Source organism: Arachis ipaensis, chromosome B05 (genome assembly GCF_000816755.2).
Source record: "Arachis ipaensis cultivar K30076 chromosome B05, Araip1.1, whole genome shotgun sequence".
NCBI classification, from domain to species: Eukaryota; Viridiplantae; Streptophyta; class Magnoliopsida; order Fabales; family Fabaceae; genus Arachis; species Arachis ipaensis.
Genome location: NC_029789.2, coordinates 71,470,719 through 71,476,359, shown reverse-complemented (window position 1 = coordinate 71,476,359; position 5,641 = coordinate 71,470,719).

Below are 5,641 nucleotides of genomic sequence, written 5' to 3'. Positions count from 1 at the left end.
ATGGCAAGCTTTATGTTGGGCATCACCGTTGTCAATGGCTACATCCCGTCCTCTCAGTGAAAATGGTCCTGATGCTCTGTCACAACATCGGCTAATCATCTGTCGGTTCTCGATCATGTCAGAATAGGATCCATTGATCCTTTTGCGTCTATCACATGCCCCACAATCGCGAGTTTGAAGCTCGTCACAGTCATCCCTTCCCAGATCCTACTCAGAATACCACAGACAATGTTTAGACGTTCCGGATCTCAGAAATGGCCGCCAATAATTCTAGCCTATACCACGAAGGTTCCAATCTTAGATTAGAAACCCAAGAGATATACATTCAAGCTTGTTTGCATGTAGAACGGAAGTGGTTGTCAGTCACGCGTTCATAGGTGAGAATGGTGATGAGTGTCACATAATCATCATATTCATCATGTTCTTGGGTGCGAATGAATATCTTGGAGAAGAAATAGACTTGAGTTGAATAGAAAAACAATAGTAATTGTATTAATTCATGAAGAACAGCAGAGCTCCACACCTTAATCTATGGTGTGTAGAAACTCCACCGTTGAGAATACATAAGAACAAGGTCTAGGCATGGCCGTGAGGCCAGCCTCCAAACGTGTCTAAGATAGCATAAGACTTATCAAAGATCCAAAGTATGAAAATACAATGGCAAAAGGTCCTATTTATAGAAAACTAGTAGCCTAGGGTTATAGAAATGAGTAATTAATGTAGAAATCTTCTTCCGGGCCCACTTGGTGTGTGCTTGGGCTGAGCATTGAAGCTTCCATGTGTAGAGACTTTTCTTGGAGTTAAACGCCAGCTTTTGTGCCAGTTTGTGCGTTTAACTCCAGCTTTTGTGCCAGTTTTGGAGTTGAACGCCAAAATTCTTGAGCTGACTTGAAACGCCTATTTGGGCCATCAAATCTCGGGCAAAGTATGGACTATTATATATTCCTGGAAAGCCCAGGATGTCTACTTTCCAACACAATTGAGAAAGCGCCAATTGGGTCTCTGTAGCCCAAGAAAATCCACTTTGAGTGTAGGGAGGTTAGAATCCAACAGCATCTGCAGTCCTTTTTCAGCCTCTGAATCAGATTTTTGCTCAGGTCCCTCAATTTCAGCCGAAAAATACCTAAAATCACAGAAAAACACACAAACTCATAGTAAAGTCCAGAAGAGTGATTTTTATTTAAAAACTAATAAAAATATACTAAAAACATACTAAAAACAATGCCAAAAAGCATATAAATTATCCGCTCATCACATTCCTCTCTTATCTGTTCAGATATACACTGGTTTGATTGGCTCAGTTGCATTTCTAGGTTATTGAGGGAAGCTCGGGTCTCCCACAATAAGCTTTGTTGGCCTTTTGTCACTTTTACAAGCATGGAAGCAAGGTCAAATGCATTGTTGGGTTGTGGGGGTTGAGAAGGAGTGTTGTTGGCTAAACTTTGCAAGCGTTGCACTTGTTGTGCAAAAAAGTTCAGCTGTTGGACTAAAGTTTCATTCTGGCCAAGAATGGCATCTTCAGTAGACTTTCCCTTAGCTTCCTTTTTTTATTGAGGTCTTCTCAGATGAGTATAAGTATTGATTATTAGTGACCATCTCAATGAGCTTATCATCTTCTTCAAGTGTCTCTTCATGTGTATGGAACCACCTATAGAATTATCTAGGGACATCTTGGTTATGTCAGAAAGTCGGTAATAGAAGATATCCAGCTTGACCCAATCTGTGAACATTTCAATGGGACATCTTCTGAGCATTATCTTGTACCTCTCCCAAGCATTGTAGAGGGACTCATTTTCTCCTTGCTTAAAGGTCTGAATATCTATCCTCAACTTAGTCAACCTCCTTGGGGGAAAATACTTGTTCAGAAACTTATGAACTACTTTACTCCATGTGTTCAAGCTCTCTCTAGGTTAAGAATCCAACCATTCCTTTTGTTGATCTCTCACAGCAAATGGAAAGAGCATCAGTTTGTAGACTTCAGGATTTACTCCATTGGTCTTTATAGTATCACAGATCTGCAGAAAATCAGAGATAAATTTATTGGGGTCTTCCTGTGGGGGTCCATGAAACTGGCAGTTTTGTTGCACCAGGATGATCAACTGTGGGTTGAGCTTAAAATTATCCACTCTGATAGGAGGTACACTAATGCTCCTTCCATATATATCAAGAGTGGTAGCTGTGTAAAACCCTGAGGTTCTTCTGGGTTGTGCACTCCCATTCGGATCCATAATGAACTATCCCTGTTCCTACATACAAAAACAAGAGACAAAAAAAAGTAAAAGTCTCTATGTCAAAATTTAGAGAGCTCCCAGTGAGATACCCAAAGAATAAGAAATAAAATAAATTAAAAGAAGCTATTAAACTGAAAATTTCAAAAAATTTAAAAGGGAAAAACACTAAAAGGCACCAAACTTAAAATCCGAAGATAAATAAAATTAAAAAAAAGAAAAGCGAAACAACCAAATTCAAAAATTGAAAGAAAAAGAGATTAAAGTTTTGAAAACTAAGAGGTCAAGATACTAAAAATTTCAAAAATCAAAATGGAAGACACTAAAGGGACACCAAACTTAATTTCTAAAATTAATGAAATATAAATAAAGACCAATTCGATTATTTAAAAGACATAGAAAGAAACATCAAACTTAAAATTAGGAATAAAGGGAAAATAAAAAAGACTTAAATAAAAATTAAAAGAAAAATAATTAAACCAAAACTAATAAAAATACCTAATATAAGCAACAAGACAACCGGTAGTCGTCAATCACAAACGATCCCTAGCAATGGCACCAAAAACTTGGTGCTCAAAATTATAACCCGCACAACTTACCGGAAAGTGCACCGGGTCATCCAAGTAAAACCTTAGGTGAGTGAGGGTTGATCCCACGAGGATTGTCGGACTGAGCGAGCAATGGTTATCCTGTTGGACATAGTCAGGAAAACAGTAAAAGAGAGTTGTTGTTGTTGTAATGCATAAATAGGAGAATAAAGAAAGCAATTAAAGGTTTAGTGTGAAAACAATATAAGAAAATAGTTAAGGTCTCAGAGATGTTTATCTTTTCAAATTAAAATTTCTTACTAACTATTTTAATAATGAATGATTCATTCTATGGCAAACTGTAAGTAATTAAACCCTAATCCCTTAGTGATTTAATCTCCTCTAATCTTTATCAAATGCCACTCCTGTGGTCATTCAACTCGGACCAGAGGATGAAGTTCATAAAACTAGTTTATATCACAAAGACCCTAATCACCCCAATCCCGGCTGAATAGATGTTGCTTATCCCCATCAAGTTGTGTAACTAGCCGTCTAGGAGGTGTTTCTCAAGCTGTAGTTCAAGCGAGATAACTCTCCCGAGAATTACTAAAACTCATGTAGAGAAAAGGTCATACTCCCATTCCACCCAGTCTCATAAGATTAAGAACGGAAACAACACCTTAGAATTGAATGAAGCATATATTAAAATAGAAGAATAATAATCTTAATCCATAGAAATAAACAGATCTCCTAACCTTAACCAACAGGTTTAGTTGCTCATAACTTACATAGAAAACAGGTTTTTGAAAAGTATAAAAGGAAGAAGATCCTAAACCTTGATGATCTTTTCCTTTAAATACTAACCTAATAATAAATGTTAAACCTAAAAGATATTATTTGTAAATAAAAATTACAAAAAGAAAATAAAATAAAACTAATAAGTACTAAATCCACTTGGAAGCCCAAAGAGGTGTGAAACGGGCTGCTTGTTGGCGTTCAACTTTAGGAATGGGCGTTGAATGCCAAGGGGGAAAGTGTGCATCTCTGGCTTGTGCCCCCTGTTGGCGCCAAATGCCAGGTGGGCGTTCAGCGTCCAGGGAGGGTGCTGCCAACATTTTCCTTTCTTGCTCCAGGCTTCTCAAAGTTGCTACGAATTTCACTTAAAAGAAAAAAACACAAGAAAAACTCAAAGTAGAATCCAAAGGTGATTTATGCACTAAAATAAAATAAAAGTAAATAAAATCTAAGTCAAAACAATATAAAAATAACTAGAAAAAGGGTATAAGATGCTCACGCATCACTTTCCCTATTTTCTCCCAATCCTTCCCTAATTCTCAAGTCTGACCTCTTTCTTCCTCTTCTAATTTTTTTCTCTTCCTACAAACTCAAATGACAGAGCTTGATGAGAGTGTGCTCCCTCTCATTTCCTTCAATTGTAAGGCAGCAACTCTGATCAACGAGATTATAGGAAGAAGGTTGTTCAAGTGTGACTTCCCGATAGAAGGCAATAACGCAGAGGCATTCATGAATTTTTTGAACCAGATTATAACATTCCAAGTGAACCTTAGCAAGAAGAACACCAAATCGAATCAGGATCTGACAAGCATTTACTACCTTCATCCATCTGAAAGTATTGGTACACTTCTTTCCACTGTTACACTTGATGGTAAAAATTATAGTGACTGGAGTAGATCTATACTTTGGGGACTGAAGGAAAAGAACAAAGTAAGGTTTATTGATGGTAGCTTGGCTAGGTCTGATAAGGATGATGAAAATTTTGAAGCATGGGATAGATGTAATACATATGTTTTGGCATGGATTAATCACTCTCTTAGTCCTGATATATCTCGAAGTGTTATCTGGAACACTACGGCAAGAAGTTTGGGGAGTGAATTGAAGCGCAGATACTATCAAGGGGATAGATTCAGAGTGGCAAAATTATAGGAGGAGCTTTTTGCAAATAGACAAGGAGACCTTGATGTAACATCTTATTTCACTAAGTTAAAGACTATTTGGGATGATCTTGAAAGTTTTAGATCCATACCTGACTGTGATTGTTCAGAGAAGTGTAACTGTGGCCTAGGTGTAATCCGATAATATAGAAGTGAGAATCAAGTAACTCATTTCTTAAGAGGCCTAAATGAGCAGTTTTCGAATGTTAGGTCTCAAATTATGTTGTTGAATCCACTCCCTGATGTGAATACTGTACTCTCTATGTTGATACAGTAGGAACACCAATTTTTGAATATAGACATTGATCCAGAAGTCAAAATTGCCTATGCTACTACTCCCTCAAACACAGCAAAGGTGCAATGCTCACATTGTGGAAAGTTGGGTTATAGCATTGACGTGTGTTACAAGAAACACGGCTACCCACCAAACTTCAATGGACACAATGATACATAAGGAACTGGAAATTTAGCAGCATCCTTAATCACTGAGGATGATTAAGAGAAGCTTAGTAAAAAGAACCTTTCATCACTTTTCGCTCATTTGGAAAAGGTTAGGAGTGACACGTTGGAGTTTACTCTTGAACAAAAGCAAGCATTGCTTACTCTTCTCAACAAGAGCATTCAAGAACACTCCCATTACATGAACTTGATAGCATCAAAAGTTTCACACGAAATACCTCATCAAGGAATATTAGTGCATCCGCTAGTTCCTCATCTAGGAATGGTTGGAACAATTTTGTATTTTAAAACCAGCATTAATGCATTAGATGTTTCTCCAAATAAATTCTTGTCTTGGGTAATTGATACCTTTATTATGCTTTATGTGGATATTTCTAGTACGTTTAACTTTTGCACTATATACTCTTATTTTAGTTGTTTGCATATATTTTGGTTTGCTTCTAGTTTTATCTCATTTTGGTTGATATATATATAT